The sequence below is a fragment of the Anas acuta genome, chromosome W, assembly GCF_963932015.1.
Source record: "Anas acuta chromosome W, bAnaAcu1.1, whole genome shotgun sequence".
In the NCBI taxonomy this organism is placed as follows: domain Eukaryota; kingdom Metazoa; phylum Chordata; class Aves; order Anseriformes; family Anatidae; genus Anas; species Anas acuta.
In genome coordinates, this window is record NC_089016.1 from 21,418,178 (window position 1) to 21,430,627 (window position 12,450).

The 12,450-nt window shown below is 40.9% G+C and overlaps 2 long non-coding RNA genes across 2 annotated transcripts in view; both read left to right on the top strand.

Annotated features, from left to right (window-relative positions):
- Nucleotides 1-3,648, top strand: part of LOC137847060 (uncharacterized) — a 46,350-nt gene extending 42,702 nt beyond the window's left edge. The window contains exon 2 of the long non-coding RNA XR_011090766.1: nt 3,341-3,648. This is a non-coding gene — a long non-coding RNA (uncharacterized lncRNA). The remainder of the gene's footprint in view (nt 1-3,340) is intronic.
- LOC137847051 (uncharacterized) overlaps nt 1-12,450 on the top strand; it is a 750,318-nt gene that overhangs the window by 640,171 nt on the left and 97,697 nt on the right. The window lies entirely within an intron of this gene.

Sequence of the window (12,450 nt, forward strand, 5' to 3'; positions counted from 1 at the left end):
AGCACGAAGGCAGTAGCCATGTTAATAATGGGCATAAGTACAATTTACCAGGGTCCACGAGGACTGGAACTTCTCAAAATCATTGGCATTGTCCCAGACTGCCTTTTGGACTTCAGCCGGAAAAATGCCTTTACTTCCTTCCCTAATGATCAAGGCAGCCGTTGCCTGCAACCATAACTGTGCTTGCATACAACTAAGAGCTCAGGATACATTATCTTGTGTCCACTCTTCTCCTAATTTTCACCATTCTGATGGTTTTTATAAATAGTTACCATTTGTTCGCCAGATGACCATAACTGATAACTTTCCATTAAAGTTCTTATCCTCTGTTGTTACGGCTTTAGTTCAAGGCCACCCACCATTCTCTATTATCACAGAGGCACCTTCCTGAATCACAATTACAACTACAAGCCATAAAAACAAAACAATTCTATGAACAAATTTTCTACCAACCATATTACCAAATACTCCCGACCATAATGTCCTCATCTTGATCGACTAAGCTTTAGTTTCAGTTCATTGTCACCCAGTGTTACTTTTCAGGGAGCTCCTGGAGCCTTCTTCACTCGGGAATAGTGGATCCAAGCGGCTTGTTCTCTAATCTTGATAGCAGTGTGAGTTGTCAGCAACACTTGATACAGTCCGTTCCATTTTTCCTGTAGGGGTTGTCCTGAAAAAGTCTTTATACATATATTCCGCAGGCTTAAAGGGGTGGATTGGTTGATCCAACCCTCTAGCCCTAGTCCCTAACACAAATTTATGTACTTTATTTAATTGTTTTTGAAGTTCAGTTATATAAGTATATAAATATTCTGATCCCAGCTGCATTAGATCCTCTCCACTAAATATAAATTGATATGGCCTTCCATATAAAATTTCAAAGGGGCTCAAATTCTTCTTTACTCTAGGTTTAACTCTAATTCTAAGTAATGCTAAAGGGAGGGATTGAGGCCATGACAAATTAGCCTCTTGTCCGATTTTAGCTATTTGTTGTTTAATTAAATGGTTCATTTTTTCTACCTGTCCACTTGCCTGTGGTCTATAAGGGGTATGTAGTTGCCAATCTATCTTTAAGATCTTACTTATCTGTTGTACCACTTGTGCACAAAAATGTGAACCTCTATCAGAAGACATTGCTACTGGAATCCCATAGCGTGGTATTATTTCATTTAACAAGACTTTAACCACTTCTCTTGCTTTGTTTGTTCGAAAGGGAAAAGCTTCGGGCCAACCAGAAAACGTGTCAGTCAAAACCAGTAAATAACGAAACCCCCCTTTTCTAGGGAGTTCTGAAAAATCAATTTGCCACTGTTGTCCTGGATAATTTCCTTTACTAATTATTCCAAATTTTATTCTATTCTTAGTATTGGGGTTGTTACGTAAACAGATGCTACATTGTTGAGTTACTTGTTTTATTGTTGTGTATAAATTTCGTCCTACTAATGTCTGACTCATGCTCTTATGCAATGTGTCAGCTCCCCGATGTGTTTTATTGTGTTCTGTAAAAACTATGGGCCATATCAAATTAGAGGGTATTATTACACAATTATCTTTTAAATATACTCATTAATCTGGTTTCATTTTACCTTTCAAATCTTCAATTAATTTTAAGTCTTCTTTTGTATAATTTGGCTTTTTGGTTCATGTATATAGTTTGGATTTTACCGTCTGGTATTAAAGACAATGCCTTCACCTCAGTTATTTCAGCTGCCTGTTTAGCCTCCTGATCTGCCAATCGATTTCCAATTTCAAAATCAGCGTTTCCCTTTTGGAGTCCTTGACAATGCATGATAGCTACCTTTTCTGATTGTTTTACAGCCTCTAACAATTTTAAAATTTCTTCAGCATGTTTTATCTGTTTTCCCTGGGCAGTCAACAATCCACGTTCTTTCCAAATCGCTCCATGAGCATGTATCATGCCGAATGCATATTTAGAATCTGTCCAAATATTTATTTTCCTTCCTGCTGCCAGTTCCAGTGCTCACGTAAGTGCAATTACCTGTGCTTTCTGGGTGGACGTCCCAGGGAGTAATGGTTTAGACTCGATTACCTGTTGAGCAGTTGTAACAGCGTATCCTGCCTTACGTTGTCCTTGTTTTACAAAGCTGCTCCCATCAGTATACCAAGATTCATCAGCATCTTCTAAAGGTTCTTCTTTAAGATCGGGTTGATTAGAATACACAGTCTCCATTGTTTCTGTACAATCACGGGTTATAGGTTCATCCAGAGTTCCGCTAAGGAAAGAAGCTGTCATTCCTAGAAAGGTTCGTAGCTCCTTTACCGTTTGAAGTTCTGGAGTCTGGCAAATGACTTCCTTACGTTCAGTTCCTAGTTCTCGCTGACCTCCCGAAATTCCAAATCCCAAGTAGGTCACGTGTTGTTGAACCAGCTGGACTTTCTGTTGAGAGACTCGATATCCATTTAAACCCAGAAAATTAAGGAGACTTATAGTCCATTGAATACAACTCTCTTTTGTCTCGGTAGCTATTAAGAGATCATCCACGTATTGTAACAAAGCCCCTTCAGTGTCTGGAGGTATCCAAGTTTCAAGTTCCTTTGCTAATTGGTTTTCAAAAATAGTGGGGCTATTCTTGAACCCTTGTGGTAGCACTGTCCACGTTAACTGTGTCTTTCTGCCTGAGTCAGGGTTTTCCCATTCAAAGGCAAATAGGTTTTGGCTTTCAGTGGCTAAAGGTAGGCAGAAGAAGGCATCTTTTAAATCCAGTACGGTAAATCAGACTTGACTATTCCTTAATTTAGTCAGCAAAGTATAAGGGTTTGCCACTACTGGATGTATATCCTCAGTGATCTTATTTATGGCCCTCAGATCCTGAACTAGCCTATATCTTTTTCCATCTGCCTTTTTAATTGGCAATATGGGTGTATTGTATTCTGATTCACATTCAATCAATAATCCATACTGTATAAATCTATCAATTATCTCTTTAATTCCTTTCCTATCTTCTATCCTCAAAGGATATTGCTTAACCTTAATGGGTTTCTCTCCTGGCTTTAATTTAATAATTATTGGGGTCACATTTTTAGGTCTTCCAGAGACTTCAGTGGCCCAAACTCCTGGATATACTTGATTTATGATCTCTAAGGGTATTTCACTTTTAGGGTCGGTTTGTATTAGTGCCAGGCTTAACACATTTATTAGTTGTTCTTCTCCTATCCTTAATTCCATTTTCCTTTTTTCAAAGATAATTTCTGCTTCTAATTGTTCTAACAGATCTCAACCTAATAGAGATTTTGGAGATCCAGGTAGATATAAAAACCTATGTATCCCCATTTGTTTCCTGTTATAAATGAGGTCTGAATTTTGTAATATTTATAAAAGGTATATAAAAGGCAAGTAAACAGCGCTGGGTGTGCAGGGAGTCTACGCTCCACCAACACGCACACACAAACATCAAACGTTCTAAATACATGTATACAGAACATTGCTTTACATAATAACCCGAGTATGCCTATACATACATACAATCAGGATAGGTAACAAACAATCCTTTGAGTTCCATAACTTAACAGTCCCCATTCTGCCAGCCTGTTCCTCTTCACTTCTTTTTCCTGCTTCTGTACCGATGTAACTTCATAGTGTTGCTTTTTTTTTTTTTTTTTTTTTTTTTTTTTAGGAGCAGGCTCCCCTCTAATACTCTTCTCTCCACAGCAGTTCTTTTCAAAACAACTGTTTAATTAGTCAAACAACTTTGAATGTAACAACAACAGCAAACACCCAGAAACATCCATGCCTTAATGGCTGGAGAACAAGAAACCACCTGGAGAACAAGAAACCCCAGACTGCATGGAGTCTCCTGAATCACCCTTCTTTGTTAATATCAACCATTTTCTCCACACGAATTACCACTCCATATATAACATTTCCCCAACTTGTATTTCAAAGGTTCACAAAAATAAGCCTTTTCGGTTACACCCTTTTACGTTAACATAATCACTCCGTAAAGGCATTAATGCTTGATTTAGAACTGAATACGTTGCCCCATATCAATAAGAAATTTCACTTCTGTTCCTCTCCTAACTTCATTATAATCAGTGGAGGATCTGCTAGGGTAGATTCCCCGGGTCCCCATTAGACCTGTTGAAATCAGGGGCCGATGATTACCCTAGAAAAAGGCTAGTCGATTTGTCCTCTGAAGCCAGGTCCAAACCGTTTTTTTTTTTTTTTTTTTTTTTTTTTTTTTTTCCCCATTACATTTCAGAGTTGGTCCAAAAATTCCACAGGGGTTTCTTTTAGACCTTGTTGGAAGCATATTCTCAATTCCCAATTCGTCCAGATTCTAGTATTTACTTAACCGTTCATAATTTTCAGGATGATTAGGGTCTTAGTGGGGGTCGGTCAGGAAAATGCAATTGTCCACAGTTCCCTGAGCGATCCCATCGGCAATCTGAGCTCACACATGAACTCAGGTTGTTTTCAGAGTTAACTGCTTTTCTGTTTCTGTGAAGACTCTCTGGGACCCATCATGATCCCTTTGCCCCAGAGGGCTAACACCCAAGATTTTAAGGTCTCAGCCCCAGGCCGAGGCAGAACTGTTAACATTCCTACATCCTCTTTCCCTGCTCATTCAACTTCAAACACCTTTAACACTTGCAATAACCCTTTTAACACTTCCTTTATCTTTCTCCAGCCTGTACTTTTCTAATGCCAGCATCAAAAGCGCAGTCAGGGACCAACTTAATTCCGTACCTTTTCCCTCCAAGATGCTGAAACAACATCAGTATACAACATTCCATCCTATTTTCCTTCTCAAAAACAACATTGACTGTAGCAAACTATTATAGTTTAAAGCTCCATTAAAAGGCCACTTTTTTTCAACATTCCAGCTTATAAAGCAGCCACCATTGATTACAATATTTTGTCAGAGTTTTCTTATTTTCACTTCCACCCGGAGCCCCCCCTATATCCTTCTAATAACTCAAAATACAGCCCAACGTACTTTTCTTAGGAATTTCACTGCTTACTCGTCCCCCCATTTTCCAGTTCACACTTTCAGAATACATGTATCACTTACAAAACTGTGGGCACACAGGTATCTTTCAATAGCGATGTCACAAAACTACTATTATTACCAGGAGATATTGCCAAAATCACAATAACAATAATCAGAGTCAAATTCCACATGCGATAGGTCAGAAAACCAAAATATGTAACACTGTAATGATATCTTTCTTATAACAACGCCACGAAACTACTATTATCACCAAGAAAATAGCCAAAATCGCAGTAACAATAACCAGAGTTAAATATCACACTCCATGAGTCAGAAAACCAAAGTAGGCAACACAATTCCAGATGGACCTTAAAGCGAGCTCTTTCCTTAAGGTCCCCAAATATACTTATGGTGCTTACCACAAAGTATATACCAAATACTGCCTTGCAGAAGATCACCTTCCGACTTACAGACAGTTCCAGATACAGATGGACCTCAAGGTCCCCAGATATACTTGTGGTACTAACCACAAAGTATATACCAAATACTGTCCTGCAGAAGATCACCTTCCGACTTACTGGACAGTCCCAGATGACCGGTCTACCAGAAAACCAAACCAGAATAAAGAATATACTCACTTACAATGATGGGGTCCTTGTCTGCCTCCACAGTGATCCGGTGAGTCGAGGAGTCCCTCCGGGAAATCCCGGGGGTACCCTAGGGAGTCCTGTCCCCAGCGGGTCCTGCGGACCGGCAGAGAGGTTGTCCCATCTGGGGTGCCAAATTGATTTAAAGATCAAAGCCAAAATTTCTTTAAGTGGCATATTCTTTATTGCAGCGCTGGATGCACGAGGGATCCTTCCGCCTATCGTGCATGTTCGAAGTAACAAACTATCTCATATTTATACAGCAAAACAATGAATATTCAATTAGCACCTATACATATTAATTACCCAACCCCGCCCACCCTCGCTTCGTATGCTAATTAGCTTATCAGTCCTTGCGCTTGCGCAAAGCCTTCCAAGAATTGTGGGCCGGGGTCTTCAGGATGTGGGCAGTGGTCGTTGGGAGGAAGGCCGTAGGTCTTCCTCATAATGCACTTTTCACCTTTGCTTAATCAGTTGTTTTCCAAGCTGTAAAAACGCTGAGTTGGCTTTCAATTTAACTGAGGGTCGGCCGATAACAGGAAGTCTCAGTTAACAAGACAAAACAATTGACTCAAGTTATCTCAAGTCTCAGCCTGACTAACGGTTAACAGATACTGGGATGTTTTCAAATAACAAGATGCTTAAACATAACAAAAGGTCTACAGATAACAAGATGTCGTTTACTTTGTCCTTGCTAACTTTTAACCACAAGCTTTATTCTATCCTAAAGTGAGTTTATACTATATCACCTTCAGTTGCCAGCCTGTTACATTTCAAATTTCTTTTGACATTTTTTACTGCTTGAAGTGGTAATGTTTCTTCACTTATCTGACTTGACTTAACACCATGATTTTCACCTAATTGTCCTAAGGTGTCTGTTTGTCTGCATTTTACAAGGTTGCCTTCTAAGCTTTCTTATCACTGTAAGCATATCTCAATAGAATCTATGTATACTCTGTCATCAAATGATATTCCTAAGCATCTTTTACTTCTTCTGGGTATTTGTGATGTTTCTCTTTCAAATGCCAGGGTGAAGGGTATAGCTATTTGAACAAGTGCACAAGTGCCTCCCCAATCAGATGGTAGGGTGGACCGTAAGATCTTCCCTCCACAGTACCACCAGAGATCTGCCCTGGGGATCTCAAGTCTTGAGCAGTTTCCCATCAAGTCCTTGGTAGCATTCAAGGTCCTCGTGCACAAGGCAAACTCTCCCAGATGTCAAGTAGCACTCACACCCTGCCGTGAGAGGCAAGCTGTATGGTTACCTATAGCTATAGAGAATTCAGGGGGAACCCTGATATTGCTATCATGCAAGGAAGGGAACAGCAAAGAGAGACACTTACAGGCCTCATTTCCCCAGGCAGTCTTTTCTTGGTAGAATGCAATCATACATCCCCTGGGAGTCCTTGGTCCACCCTCATGGGAAGGGCACTATTTGGGCAATTGGTCATTGCGAGGCACAAGAATAGCAATTGCTATGGTTGAGACTCTGGACAGTATATTTGACCCATTCTATCCAGGCATTCACATCCCCATACCCTGTTTCAATGTCAAATGTTTGAACTGCCACATTTCAAAGAGGGCCTCCTGTTTTCTCTCCTGTTTTCTCCTTGAGTTTCTCCCTTTCTCTGATGGCAATAAAGGATTGTTTCCATACAGCTATTCTCAATCTGGCTGTTGGGTCTCTCCTAGTTATGTGTTCCCTCTGCTCAATATATGATATATGTTCATCTGATTCGTGTCAGTATGGAACAGTGCTAGGGTCGCATGGTATGATGAATGTGACCTTCTGTCTTACATACCCTTGTATAACCACAAGTCTAAGAAAAACAGAATGGTTAATGTATATAGTTCTTGTACCTTGCAAAGGAATATTTTAACAATTCGAGTCAATAGAGAGCAGTTCTGTCTGTCTCTGGGTCCTGCACTGGCAATTTAGTTCTTCCACAGATGTGGTTTCTTCCCTTTCCTCCAAGTGTCCCAGTCTCCCCCTCATTATAGTCAATTTATCAAATCTTCAGAAATATTCCTCAAATCCATGAGCCTATTTGCTTTTGTTATTCCGAACTCTTATTCCTAACAGTTACAGCCTTTTTGCCTTCTTTGTGGTTGATTTAGCACCGCTATAGATGTGACTGGAATGTCCCTGTGAATGGCCTGTGAGGAATGTTTTAACAACAGGTGAAGTGTCAATAGAGAGCTATTTGTATTTGTATGTTCTTTCTTTGAAGTCTCTGATGTCTGGGGGTTTCAGAACAACTGCTAACAACTAGTAACTGTTATGGCTTCTGAATGGGACACTATGCAAGCCCCTGATATCTGGCCAGGTGGCCAGGAGATTAAAGGGGAAGAAAGAAAGAAGTTGAAGGACGGCTAGAAGACAAAACTTGCAGGGGACGCTGTGTAAGCTTTTGACGTGCTGCCAAGGAGTACAAAGGGGAAGGACAAGAAAAAAAACCTGAGAGGAAGACTACGAGCCTTCAGCATGAAAGACCCCCACAGACCCCCAGGGGGACCACCAGAGACTGATGCGCATGCTCCAGTAGGAGGGTTTGGATCCCGGAAGCTAATTATAATAACCACTTTTTTTTTTTAGAAGTAGTAATGAATATGTATTAGCCTAGGAGCATAAAAATCAGCTGCTTGATGTAACTGGTGTGCGTCTTGGTGGAGCAGAGACTCCCGGCGCACCCAGCGCTGTTTGCTTACCTCTATTCCTTTAATAAATTGTAAACTTTGATTATAGTCCTATTTTGAAGACTGAGCCATTTATAACAATTCCATACAGCTATTCTCAATCTGTCTGTTGGGTCTCTCCTAGTTATGTTTCCTCTGCTCAGTTGTCGTTGGGCAATTAAATCTCCACAAGCTAACACTTCACAAGCATCAAACGTGACGGACTGTGGCACATAACCCTCTGTCGCAGTCACCCATATTTTGCCGGGGTATCCCGTCTAACTATTATCTGGTCATGCCTTTTCCAAGTTGCTAATTGACCAAGGCCTTCTCTGAGGCCTACAATTACTAGAAACAAAACTAATAGCTAAACTTTCCCTGTCATTATTTTTAACCCTTAGGTTTCCAAATAATTATTAATACAAAGAATAAGATATATGTACTACTAGAAAAAAAAACCCTTGGGAGCACTTTGATTTTCTATAGGACAGTCCTTTCTCTCACTTGCAAGCCACACTCATTAGTTACCTGTGAAAATAAAAGGTTAGTTTACAATTGTAAGCTTTTATCCTGCTCAGAGTCCACTATGAGATTTTTCTCTTTGATTTCAACTTCCAACAAGTCTTCTGTAGGAACAGCTTCCCATGTACTAGGGTCAACGGATGCCTTCACTTGAGTATAGTGAGTCCAACCTTTTTCCGCAGTTCTTATGGCTGTTTCAGTGGTTAGTAATGGTCTTTCCCATTCAGTCCGGAGTTGATTCTTTCCAGGTTTGAATCAGGACCCGGTTTCCTGGGTGTTGGTGGTGAATGGGGAATTCAAATGTGGGGTTTGAGCCAACAGCCCACAGGTCCTGAGAGATGACAAAGGAGAGGACAACCCCAGAATACAGTTCTTAAGAAAATTCTCTTGTTTCAAATTGTGATATCTCATCCCTCCTGCCCAGATAGGGCAATCTGAACAGCATCTCATGTGGTGAAATTCCTATATCCTTTCTTGGTGCTGTTTGAACCTGTAGGAGTAAGCATTTTACCTAATGAAGTTGGGTTTCTAACACTAATTTAGTTAATTGCTTCTTTAATGTCTGGTTCATTCACTGCCGGGGGTGTGAAAATCCCACTCAATCTCTAAGGCCTGCTTTAACCCTTGCAGTAAAGCTTACACCCATCCAGTCACGTGGTCAATTAGGACAAACAAGTAACTCAGTAAAGTCTACCTGTATACTTTGGAAAGGTTGAATCCCTAGCTTCCGTCCCTCTCTAGGTGGGTTATAGATGACCTTTTTATTTACCTTTTGACATATGGTACATCCTCTGCATATGTGCTTCGCTAAAGTGTATATTCCTACACAGGCATACTTTCTTAGCACAACATCACACATTGCTTGCACCTCCCAATGACTCTCTTGATGTAAAACAGTTAATATTTGCCTCATTGGTGCTTTATTCAGCATTTCTCTCCCATCAGGGAGTATCCATTTTCCTTCAGATTTCATGGCTCTTGATTCCTTAAAAAAAATCTTTCTTTTAAAACTTTTTAGTTCTTTCTTAATTTTCAACAATTCCCTGAATCCTCTCTGCGTTTATTCTTTGTTTTCCTTCAGACATTAGATGCTTTAAATACCTGACTTCTCTTTCTACATATTGTAATTTATTTTTCAGTACTCCCAAGCCCTGCTTTCCCAGAAAGTTGGATAGCTTGTTAGTAGCTTCCTTCACAACCGTTTTCTCCTGTCCTGACAATAAAAGATCATCCACATATTTGTAACAGTAACACCTCCTCGGGAGGTTGGAATTGCTCCAAAATCTGTTCTAGAACTTGCCCAAATAAATAGGTGGCCCTGTAAATCCCTGAGGTAAAACTGTCCATCTGTATTGTTGCTTCCACCCCCATTTCAGGGTCTTTCCAGTCAGAGGTGAATATATCTTTGCTCCCAGGGCCTGAGAACACTCTTTGCTCCCAGGGCCTGTGATCATTTTATTGCCTAGTCTCAGCTTGGTATCCCCCAAAAGTGGTACTGTTATCCCAGCCCCTTTTACCCCCATCACTTTTTAGGGTTTCATTAGTTAATTTAATCCCTGATACTTTACAGGCCAGTAATGACCTAGCTGCCCCAGTGTATTGGGTTCAATGGCAAGGTTCTTCGGGGGGGGGGGGGGGGGGGGGCTGCAGTGGCAGCCCCTGTGAGAAAAATGCAGAAGCCTCCCCATGGCAGATAAGGGATGATCTCCACCGGCCCCAAAGGGGCCCACCACTGCCCAGAGCCAAGCCATGAGCAACACAGTGGGTGCCTCTGTGAGAGCACATCCACGGAAACAAACAAACAAAAACCTTCTGTTCAACAGTAGCTGGGAGAGGGAGGAGCGAGAAATCTCCCCACAGACACCAAAGTCAGCTCAGAAGGAGGGGGAGGAGGCGCTCCTGGCGCCGGATCTGAAGCCCCCCTGCAGCCTGTGGAGGGGCCCCTGGTGGAGCAGGCTGCCCCCCCCCATCCCCCCCCTTCCCGATACTTGGGAAACTGACCAAAAACCACAGCAAATATACCAGAACTTCTAGACTGTTACTTAGATAATGCCTACATCACCTTTCCCTGCTCATTCAACTTCAAAAAGCTCTGTCAAACACTACATACTACACCTTTAACACCTTCAGTAACCCTTTTTAACAATTCTTTCTATCTTTCTCCAGCCTGTACTTTCACTAAAGTCTTCACTCACAGAAAACAGACTCCACAATCAGTAAGATTGTAAAGTAGATATGTTTATTCAGCGCTGGGCAGCACAGGGGGTAGTCCCACCAAAGTGATGAGCACCTAACATGGCAACTTGCTTTGTTTATATCAAGTAAAGGGTTACATATGCATGAAGTTTCCCAATATACCTATACATATGCATAACCTGTCCCTGCTTAGTATTAAAATTAGCTACAAGAAGTCATTTCCATAAATTCCTCTTGTCTGCGCTTGCGCTGTGCCTTGTGGTGGTGGGCGTTGAGGGTCGAGGGGATGAAGTAAGATGTCTTCATCATGACTGAACTTTTCACCTCATCTCTTTGCGCATGCTCTCTGAGGCCTTGGTCACAAACTGGGCGATAAGGTTGGTTTGATCTGGTTCTTGGGGTCTGAGGGGCTCCTGTTATCTCAAGGCCTTGCATGTTTGACATTCTTTATCTTGTCCCTTTGTAAGCAGTCCTCCTTATCTCAGACCCCTTGATTAAAGTCCGAACCATGAGGTTGTTTTGATCTGGTTCTCGGGGTCTGAGGGGCTCCTGTTATCTGGAGGTCTAAGTGCAGCACAGACACAGTACATCGCAAATGTAGCACCTATTAATTCTTAATCAATCACTCTCTAATTTCTAATTCCATGTTTCAGTCCCCCCTTTTCTAGAAAATCTAGTAAATTCTTTTACTTATTACAAAATTCTTCCCAATCTCTATGATATGTATCTCTCAATGCCTTGCCATGTACTTTTTATCAAGGAACCTAATATAGCCATTCGTTGTAACAATTTCCAATTCCAAACAAGTATTACAAAGGACAATATTAAACTTATACCAACTAATATCAATAAAACAATAATTGGGTGACACAATGTGTTCAAAATCCCAGTTGCAGTTGGCGACCATCCAAAGAGTGCGTCCCACCAGTTGTGATTTGTGTCTTGTAAAACTCTGCTAATTTCCTTTGTATCATGATGGATCAGGTCTTGGTGTTTAACTAGTTGCTTCACTAATGTGAGGTTCATCCCAATAAGTGTAAGTAATAACTTGTGATACATTGTGTTGTTAGACTTGATCAACTGGTGGGATACCACTGATGCCAAATATAGACAATCACACCCGACGATTCTAACAAAGTTACAAATACCAAATTTAGAATGATTTTTGCTAGAGGGAGCTATGTTCTCCTTATCTACTTCTACAAAAGAGCTAAAAGATACAAAGATACAAGAGCTAAAGATACATTATCTTGAACCATACTAAGTGCATCTATTATTAGTTTGTGGTCTTGGTCTTCAGCCTTTTCCCATCTCGGTAACACCTTTGAAACTTGCCATTGGCTAGTTCCCAATGCCAATAAGGATGATTGTAGGGGCTGTTTTAGTTTTGTCCCACTGTTGTAGGAAGTACAGCCAAAAACAGCTGATTACTACAGTCTGTGTAGTAATTAGGCACC